The following is a 9656-nucleotide window of genomic DNA, read 5'->3' as shown; positions in this document are numbered from 1 at the left end:
CCTCCGTAATCTCTACACCTGGTCTGAGCTCACACCCTCTACTCTCATCTATTGCTCATAGTTTGCCTTTGAAATACAGACAAAATCTTACTTATTGGAGCCAGCACTGTGGCATAGCAGGTAAAGCTGCTGCCTGCAGTGCCGGCATCCCATATGGGCGCCAGTTTGAGTCCTGGCTGCTCCACTTCTGACCCAGCTCTCTGCTATGGCCTGGGAAAGCAGTAGAAGATGACCCAAGTCCTTGGGCCCCTGCACCCACATGGGAGGCCTGGAAGAAGCTCCTGGCTCCCAGCTTCAGATCAGCCCAGCTCCGGCAGTTGTGGCCATCTGGGGAGTGAACCAGTGGATGGAAGACCTCTTTTTCTCTCTCTATCTCTCTGCCTCTGCCTCTCTGTAACTCTTTCAAATAAATAAATAAATCTTTTTTAAAAATCCTACTATTTCTCAACACTTCCACCTTCATGACCCTGTCCAACTTAAAGTCATCTCTGGTCTGCATTATTGTAATTTTAAAAAACCATAGGCACAATCCTCCGGCTTTTGCTGCTCCTTTTGTTGTTGTTGTTGTTAAGATTTATTTTTTATGTATTTGGAAGGCAGAGTTACAAAGAGAGAGGAAGAGCGAAATCTTTCAGCTGCTGGTTCACTCCCCAAATGGCTGCAATGACCACGTGGGGACCCAAGCACTTGGGCCATCTTCTACTGCTTTTCCAGGCACATTAGCACAGAGCTGGATTGGGAGTGGCGCCTCAGGACTTGAACCCGTGGCTCTATGTGATGCCCTGCTCTGCAGGCAGACTGTTCGCTTTACCGGGTAGACCACCACGTGCCCCAACAATCTTTCCTGCCACGTTCCTGTTTCCCTCTCCTTGAGCCAAGGGAAGATACACCAGCCCCCTACAAAGCTGGGCTCAGGCGCTTTATTGCAGCAGTAATAATACCTGCCTGGGTGAGCCAAGCCCTACCCCCTTAACTTGGCACAGCTCACCCTATAGCGAATGACAGTTTCCTAGGGCTTCTAAGGCTATCAAGCAAGACGGCACGAAAGTGTTTTATAAATCAAAGAGAAAGCATTGAAACAAATATTAATATTTACATAAGGGAGCAGCAGGGAGGAGTGGCCGGGCGGCGTCCCCAGCAGGTGCACCTGTGCTGCCTCCCGCCTCGGGCCCCTGGGCCCGGGTGCCGCTCATCTACGAAGCGGGGACAGTGATATCCGGCACGCGGGTCACTGCGAGGGGAACTGAGGTAAAGCTCCCGAAGGCACTGGCCCTGAGGCGACGTTCACGGCATCCCCATTAACCATTTCTGTGACTGCCATGCAAAAAAAAGAGATCAACTATTTCTGGGGACAGGGGAAAACGGCGCGGCCGCCTAAGGCCCCACCCGCCACGCGTGGGGAGCGAGACCCCCTGAGCAGCCGGCGGAGCGCGCGCGGCCAGACCCCGCCCCCGCCCCCTCCCCCGGCCCGGCGCCCCGGTCCCCAGCGCCTGCGCCGCGCGCGCTCTGCCGGGGTGGCGGGCGGGGCGAGCGGGGGCGCGCGCGGGCCGGGAGCGCGCGCGACGCCTGCAGCCCGGCTCGGCCCCGGACGCCGCTCGTGTCCGCGCTGAGGCGGCTGCTGCGGGCGGCGTCGAGGGCGCGGCGCCGAAGCTGGGGGCGGCCGGCGGCTCGCGGCTCTGCCCTCCGCCCTCCGCCCGGCCCCCGTCGGCCCCCGTCGGGCCGCTGCTTCCTCCCAGCGCCCCGGCGGCCAGGCGCTTCAGGTGAGTCTCCCGCCCGGGTGGGGCTGACGCCCGGCCTCTCGGAGCGCGTTTACAGCCGGCTTCGGGCGCAAAGTTAAAAAATAAATAAGGAAGGAAACGAGTGAGCAGGGACCCCGCGGGGTGGGGCCGCGGCGACCCTGCTGAGGGCCCCCCGCGGGCTCGCCCGCGCGCCGTCTCCCTTCCGGCAGCCTCGGGGTTGGCGTCCCGGAAAACAAAGAGGGGGCAGAACGTCTTTCCCCTCCCTCAGCTGCGGGGTTCGTCCCGACGCCGCATTCTGCGACCCCGCAGGCCCAGCCCTCGCTGAAGGCGGGCTGGGGGCGGAGGGTGAAGACCCCCGCGCCGCTCCCCGCCCCGCTCCCGCCGCCACCTGCTCAGGTGCCGCCGCCGCGGGCCGGGCCCGGAGCTTGCTGGGTCCCGGGTTCCGTGCGGGATCCAAGCATCTCTGTTGGAGCAGTTAGGATTGCGTTTCGGATGCAAACCGGGACGGTGCAACGCAGCCTTTTAGTGCGGTGCCCGCAGCCAAGGGGGCGCGCTCCCCCTCACTGTAAGCTACCAGGGCCGCCAGGTGCACCCCAACTTTTCATAGAAGCCCCGAGAAGCAGCAGATGGACCTGTGGCTCTGATTCCATCCGACTTAAACTATCTTAAGACCGTTTCGGTAGCTTTGGTGAGGAAACCGAACACCGTGCTCAGGACCCAGACGGCCGTGCGGCACGCACAACCTCGCTCTTTTTAGGTGGAGATTTTTGTGTTGGGCCCTGACGTGGGCTTTCTATGCCCAAAGACAGAAGCGTGAGCCTTGTCGTGGGCTTGACATTTTACTGCTTGCTTAGCTCGGGAAGAGCTCCCAGTATTTTTAGGGGGAAATGAGTTTTTTTGTTTGTTTTTTGTTTTTAACCTGCTGTTGAAATGGAAAGCTTTGGAACCGGTGAACACTAGGGTAACAAATGAGAAGCAATCCTGCATGGTGTTCGAGTTGTTGGTCGGAAGAACTAAGCAAAATATCAGGAAAAGTAATCCCAGTGGCAACCTGCTGAGCCTGTGAAATAAGGCAAGCCCTAAAGTTCAAGACCATTTGTTCTGGAGACCCAAAAACAGCAAGAGAAACACAGAAGAGGTGGCGTCGGACACCGGGATTGTGGAGGTGCTGGGGAAGGGGAGTGGATTACGGACTGCGAAGCACAGCCTGGCGCTCTCACATCCCGGCGCCGGCCCCAGCGGCCTGTGCCGCTCCTGTGTCCCCCAGCTGGGTTTTGTTTCCCTGTTCTTTCTCTCATGCTAAGGGATGCTGTTCCTGGTGGAGCAGGAACCTCCGTAATGATAACAAGAGCAGTTCTGGGTTTCCTAAGGCACAGGTTATTGAAACTGGAAAAATCCAGTTTTCACCTCCTTCGCTTTCCTGTTGCACCACGTTTGGCACACCAGCTTCTGAAGCATGGCAGAATTCTAGCTGCAGGCAGCACCTGAGCGCTGGAAGGTGGGGCTTCGTGGTGGACCCTCAGAGCCAGCACGAGCACCGTCCTGAGTGGGGTTTCTGAAACGAGTCTGGAATTACGGGTTAGAAGCTCTGAAAAGGAATGCGGTCATTCAGGGCAGCTGCGAGTCTTGTTTCCCACAGACGTGCGAGGATGAACACCGAGAGGCCAGGTGACGTCCCAGGCTGTCGGCGGGGCACCTGTGGAGCTGACGTGCAGGGCTTGTCTGCACCCAGTGCTGTTCGCTGGCACTTTGAGCACAGCCGAAAATTAGAATGTGCACCTCGCTGAGGTGCCAAAACACTCACCAAATGAGAAGCATATTATTTTGGAAAATTATGTTTTTAAAATCCTAGAGGAGAAAGAGTCACCTTTTCCTCATCAGACCTGAAAACGAAGCCCTCTTGGGTGGCGTGACGTTGGGCCTTGATGGATGCTTTTGTCACGAGGCTCGTTACAGCAGAGCAGATGGTCCACGGCTGGGGCTTTCCCACTCGTTTGACGTTTCCATCAGGAAAGGCTTTGCCAGAAGCCAGCCACAGCGACCGTCGCGCTGGAGATGATGCGAAACCCTGGTGAGCACGGACCTGTGCTCGCGGAAGCTGGCGGTGTTGGTCCTGCCCTTCGTGCGGGGCCTGTCGGGGTTTCCCAGGGCAGCAGACTGAGGGCAGAGTTAGCAAGGCCTCCAGTGAGAACAGCACAGAATCCATCTGCTTCTGTCGGTCTCTCCTTTGTCCTGGTGAAGGTTTCACTTTAATTTACAGCTGAGTTACCCAATAGGATCCCCTTGCCTATCTCTTTGCGTTTAAATTTAACTGTGTTGATGATGTCAGAGAATTATGAAATGGTTGATAACATTGACTTAAACTCATGAACAATCTCATGGGTTGTAGTTGGAAGAGACGTGTCATCTGTGTACATCGCGTCGTGACGTGAAGTTCTGTGCAGCCCCTGAGAAGGCGCCAGAGCCCTTTCCCAGCTCTCCTCCTAAATCCAGACGTCTCCATCCTGGAGCCGCGTTGCTCCAGATAGCTCTGCTGCTGAGTAGTTTTGTTGGAATGATGGAATGAGCTTTTATTTTTATTGCTTAGAATTAGATCATTTGGGGTGATGTGTGTTTCTCATTTTATTGTTTTAATCTCAGTTCCAGCAGTGGTTCTGGTAGTACTGGGATCCTTTCAACCCAACAGTGCATTGACTGACACAGATCATGCCTAAGCAAAATAATAATTCTTGAGCTATAGGCAAACATTATTCTCAGCATTGAGCATTTATTCTCACTTAATCCTCTTAACACCTTAGTAGGTAAGGATTATTTTTATCTCCATTTTATAATTGAGGCAACAAACAGGCAGAGTCATGTACATATTACAGAGCATGACAGGCAGCAGAGTTCAAGTCTAAAGTCTGATTACAGAGCTTGGATCTTTCTGGGTGTACTTATAAACTGTTCAGACTTGTTTGCAGTTGCCGTGGTATTTTAGCACTGTGTCCTTTTTAAGCATGTCAAATATATAAAAACTTGTAAGAGAAGATAATCTAGAAAGACTACTAAAATATTTTTAGACAAAAGAGAAATAATTTAACAATAATAAGAATTTGAAGAAGCTAGCTTATAGGACATTATTGGGATAACTGACGATTTGCATATAGACCACATATTAGGTAATAATATTATATCAGTATTAAACTTCCCTTTTTTTAAGTATTTCTTTACTTATTTGAAAGGCAGAGTTACAGAGATGCAGAGAGAGAGAAAGAGAGAGAAAGAAGGCTTCCATCTGCTGGGTCACTCCCCAAATGGCCAGAGATGGGCCCATCCGAAGGCAGGAGTCAGGAGCTTCTTCCAGGTCTCCTTTGTGGATGCAGGGGCCCAAGGATTTTGACCATCTTCTACTGCTTTCCCAGGCCACAGCGGAGAGCTGGATCAGAAGTGGAGCAGCCAGGTCTCAAATCAGCACCCATATGGGATGTCAGCACTGCAGGCAGTGGCTTTAACTGCTAAGCTACAGTGCTGGCTCCAGACTTCCCATTTTTTTTATAATTGTAGTGTGAGTTATATAAAAAAGTGATCTTGCTTTTAGACCCTGAAGTAATTTGAGAGTGAAAGGGTGTATATTCTGTCTCACCCTCAGTAGTTCAGAAGAACGCATGTGTATACAAGTACTGACTGAAAAAGCAAATGGGTGAAGTAGAAGCAGTTGGTAGCTCTGGGTAGAGAGTACTTGCTGACATTCCTCGTGCTGTTCTCATAACTTCTACTTGAAGTTAAAAAGATACCCCAAAATCGAAGGTAGAAAACAGGAAATGAAGGTGTAATATTCTAAGAATTCTGAAGTCAGGTTAAAGATTGTGTGGTTTTTTAAGAGGCTGGAGGGAGGAACTTGAAACAAACCAGAAAATCTTGTCAAAAATTGATTGTCTCAGACTTCAGAAGCTCACCAGTCAGAGCTGCTTAACTGCCAACATCTAAAACTCCAGGCAATGTTTCCACCTTGTTAATAGGTTGTGAGGTGTAATAAAACCATCAGTGCCTTAAGAGAGACGATCCGAAGACAGCCAACTCTTAGGGTTACTGGAAGTTAAATCGGGTTGGTTGTATCCTTTCCCTGACTGAAAAAACCTTCAGTGGCACCCTGACTTTGACTGGTTTCCATGGCAGGGCTCTGTCACCCTACCTGCACCTGCGGGCCACGCCTACCTCCTGGCTTCAGGCCACACACACACACACACACACACACACAGCGCTGGGGCCCCTTTGTCCGGGTCCTCTTGACTTCCTGGTTTTCCTGCTGCAGCTGCTCATCGCTGAAGTCTCACCATAACCCCCTTGGGGATCCTGTCCGTAAGCCCACGCAGAATTTGCCCATGCCTGCGTGTCAGTGGCATAATCACGATGCAGCCTGCTGCTGCTCAGCAGTCCTTATTAAACTGTGGCCTGGAGACTTTCCAGGGCCTACGGATTCAAAGGCATCCGCAGCCTGGTAGCTAGGAGCGATCTATAAACAAATACATCCTAAGTAGAAAACAGATGATCAAAGTGCTGTGAGAGCTCCAAACTCAGAGCTTGGTCTTGAGAAATGGTTATCCTGGGAGCCACCACGAGGTAGCCATTCTCCACCAACCCTCAAAAGGACCCCTTTCCAGGTTGGAGATTCTGGCACAATAATCCAATAAACCAGTTGTAATGGGGCCAGTGTGTTAAAGCCCTGGCCTGCAGTGCTGTCATCCCGTATGGGCGCCAGTTCAAGCCCCAGCTCCTCCACTTCCCATCCAGCTTCTTGCTAATGAGCCTGGGAAAGCAGTGGAGGATGGCCCAAGTGCTTGGGCTCCTGCACCCATGTGGGAGACCCAGAAGGAGCTCCAGACTCCTGGCTTTGTATCGGCTCTGCTCCAGCTGTTGTGGCCTTTTGGGTAGTGAGCCAGTGAATGGAAGACCTTTTTCTCTGTCTCTACCTCTCTCTGTGTAACTCTGCCTTTCAAATAAACAAAATAAACCTAAAAAAAAAAAAAAAAGTTGTAGTACCTGTGGGCTAGCCAAATGGATATGTTCGACAGAAAGGTAGAAATGCATGTCGAGATGTAGGTGTCTGTGTTTGACAGCGTCCATAGCTCTCCAGTTTCCAGCGTGTGCAGGCAGGTTAGAGGGTAGATTAGAGGCTCCTGGGGCTTGGTGCTCTTCCCAGATCACCCGAGATTCTGTTCTGCTTCCACTTCTGCTTTGGTGACATACTTCTCCACTTAAGAATCATCGTGTGAAGCCGGAGACAGTGTAGACATACCCATGTGCGTGGGAACCACGTGGTAGAGAGTCGTAGGTGTAGGAGTAGTTAAATGCTCCAGTGGGGATAAAACCACCGGGAAGAGTAAGGTGAGGGAGAGAGGATGGAGATGAAACCCCAGAGACTCCATTGTTCTCCAGTGGGGGAAAGAGGAGCCGGGAAGGACCAAGACCCTTGGCAGGAGCTCAGAGAGGTCCCAGTGTGAGCTGCAGAGAGAGGCTGGGACCTGACATTGATTCCAACTAGTAGGAAGCCATTGCTGTCCACATTGAGGGCAGTGGCAGTTGGCAGGTGGCGGTGGAAGCCAACTCTCTGAGTTCAGAGATGACAGGAGTTGAGGAAGAGAGTGCACCAACTGTGGCTTCCTCTGGCCAGGAAGCTGGAAGGCGATGTGAAGGAGGGTCAGAGGGAGATTGAGGGTGGGAAAATCCGAATTGTGAGGCTCTCGAGACTTAGGTTTGCCGAGGAAGAGGAATGGGTGGAGGAGAACTGAACGCACAGCAGACAGCCTCCTCGGGACTGGGGCCAGCTCTGCTGAGGAGAAACCCTCGCTCAGGCGGGAGCTCCTCACTGTGGGAACCATGCCTTGTGCATCTAGTACCCGCCATGCCAAGCCATCAGCATGCGGAAAATGTTCATAAAAACGAGTAAGGATTTTCCTTTTTAGAAAATCAGTCTTGGGGCCAGCACTATGGCGCAGCAGGTTAAAGCACTGGACTGAAGCGCCAGCATCCCATATGGGCGCTGGTTCTAGTCCCAGCTGCTCCACTTCCAATTCAGCTCTCTGCTGTGGCCTGGGAAAGCAGTAGAAGATGGCCCAAGTCGTTGGGCCCCTGTACCCACGTGGGAGACCCAGAGGAAGCTCCTGGCTCCTGGCTTTGGATCAGCACAGCTTCGGCCATTGCGGCCATCTGGGGAGTGAACCAGTGGATGGAAGACCTCTCCCTGTCTCTACCTATCTGTAACTCTTTCTTTCAAATAAATAAAAATAAAATCTAAAAAAAAAAAAAAGAAAGAAAGAAAATCAGTCTTGATGTAGTAGGATAATGTAATTACCATTCTATAATGTACTCTGTATAAGCAATATATTTGTGGCCTTGGATTCTCTGAAATGGAAAAAAATTGCAAATTATTAGGTAATATCAAAGTAGTAATAATCACAGTCATTCAATTTTCTGGGCTTGGTAGGTTTTTCTTAAATCCCACGTTGGCCTCTTGTGCCCAGGCCATCCTGGTTTGGTGTGCTGTGCAGGTTGTTGGAGAAGACAGCATGGAAAGGCAGGTTCCGTTTCATTATTTAATGGGGAAGTGTTAGACCCAGGCCTTTGATTTTAAATTAGTGATTTTTTAGAAAGATTTATTATTCATTTATTTGAAAGCCAGCATTACAGAGAAGCAGAGGCAGAGAGAGAGAGAAAGAGGTCTTCCGTCCGCTGGTTCACTCCCCAAATGGCTGCAGCGGCCAGAGCTAGGCTGATTTGAAGTCAGGAGGAGCCTGGAGCTTCTTCCAGGTCTTCCAGGTGGGTGCAGGGGCCCAAGGACTTGGGCCATCCTCTGTTGCTTTCTCAGGTGCATTAGCAGAGAGCTGAATCAGAAGTGAACAGCCTGGATTATGAAGTGGCGCCCATATGGGATGCCAGCACTGCAGGTGACAGCTTTACCCAGTACGCCACAGTGCCGGCCTCGTGATATTTTTTTAAGTTCTGAAAAAGGACATGTTTTTGATTGTTTCCTGTGTTAAATTTTGCCTGCTATAAATGTCTCTAATATTGGGGCTGGTGTTACAGTACAGTGCATTAAGCTGCCCTTGATGCTGGTGTTCCACACGAGCACTCACCCACTCATGTCCCAGCTGCTCTGCTCCCATCCAGCTCCCTGCCAATGGGCCTGGGAAGCAGCAGGTGATGGCCCACGTGCTCGGGCCTCTGCTGTCCACGCGGGAGACCTGGATGGAGCTCCTTGGGCTCCTGACTTTGGCCTGGGCGTTGCAGCCCTTTGGGGAGTGAACCAGCAGATGGAAGGTATTCTCTTTCTCTCTCTGTCTCTGTCTTTTGTGTCTGCAATCCTGCTTTTCAAATAAAATCTTTAAAAAACATTTCTAATATTAACGAAGTCTGACTTTATAGAGATCTTTTGGCTTTGTGTAATGTAAGTCTTTGAGAGTATATTCAGAAAGAACAAATCAGTTAGGAAAAGTAAAGCGAGCTTACTACAGACGGTGTTTCAGGGTGCAGATGGCGAGCGAGTCAGCGTGGGTTTCATTCTGCTGTGGCAGCGTCAGTGTTGTGGGTCTGAAACCCAAAACAAACGTGCAGAGGCGGTTCTGCTGCGCATTGCTCTTGTTTCTGCTCAAGAACGAGTGCACACGCTGACATGGTCTCACTTTAGTTTCTCCTTTTCCCCCATTTCTCCAGAAAACTGCCGCTTTTCTTACATACCACTGCCCTGTGCAATATGCTAAGCAAATACATTTGTATGGAATTCATTCATCAGGGCCGTAATGAGTTGATTTAAATGCTGCTTTATCTTTACTGGATAAAAATGCTTCATTCGATGAACCACTGTCTTGAGAAGTTGATGATTGGAATGTTGTTTGGCTTTCAGAGCTTTATCTCTGTGTTGCCTTTTTTTAACAATAG

At 51.1% G+C, this 9656-nt stretch overlaps 1 protein-coding gene across 3 annotated transcripts in view; it reads left to right on the top strand.

Moving 5' to 3' along the window:
• The first annotated feature begins 1611 nt into the window (after positions 1-1611).
• Positions 1612-9656, top strand: part of RCAN3 (RCAN family member 3) — a 30796-nt gene continuing 22751 nt past the window's right edge. For 2 of the 3 annotated variants that reach the window (XM_051856682.2, XM_051856681.2), the window contains exon 1: positions 1612-1760. The gene's annotated coding sequence lies outside the window, so the exon portion shown is untranslated. The remainder of the gene's footprint in view (positions 1761-9656) is intronic. The other variant, XM_051856680.2, reaches the window with a different exon arrangement.

Source organism: Oryctolagus cuniculus, chromosome 7 (assembly GCF_964237555.1).
Source record: "Oryctolagus cuniculus chromosome 7, mOryCun1.1, whole genome shotgun sequence".
NCBI lineage: Eukaryota > Metazoa > Chordata > Mammalia > Lagomorpha > Leporidae > Oryctolagus > Oryctolagus cuniculus.
The sequence above is the reverse complement of the archived record's forward strand: the minus strand, read 5'-3'. Positions and strand labels throughout refer to the sequence as shown.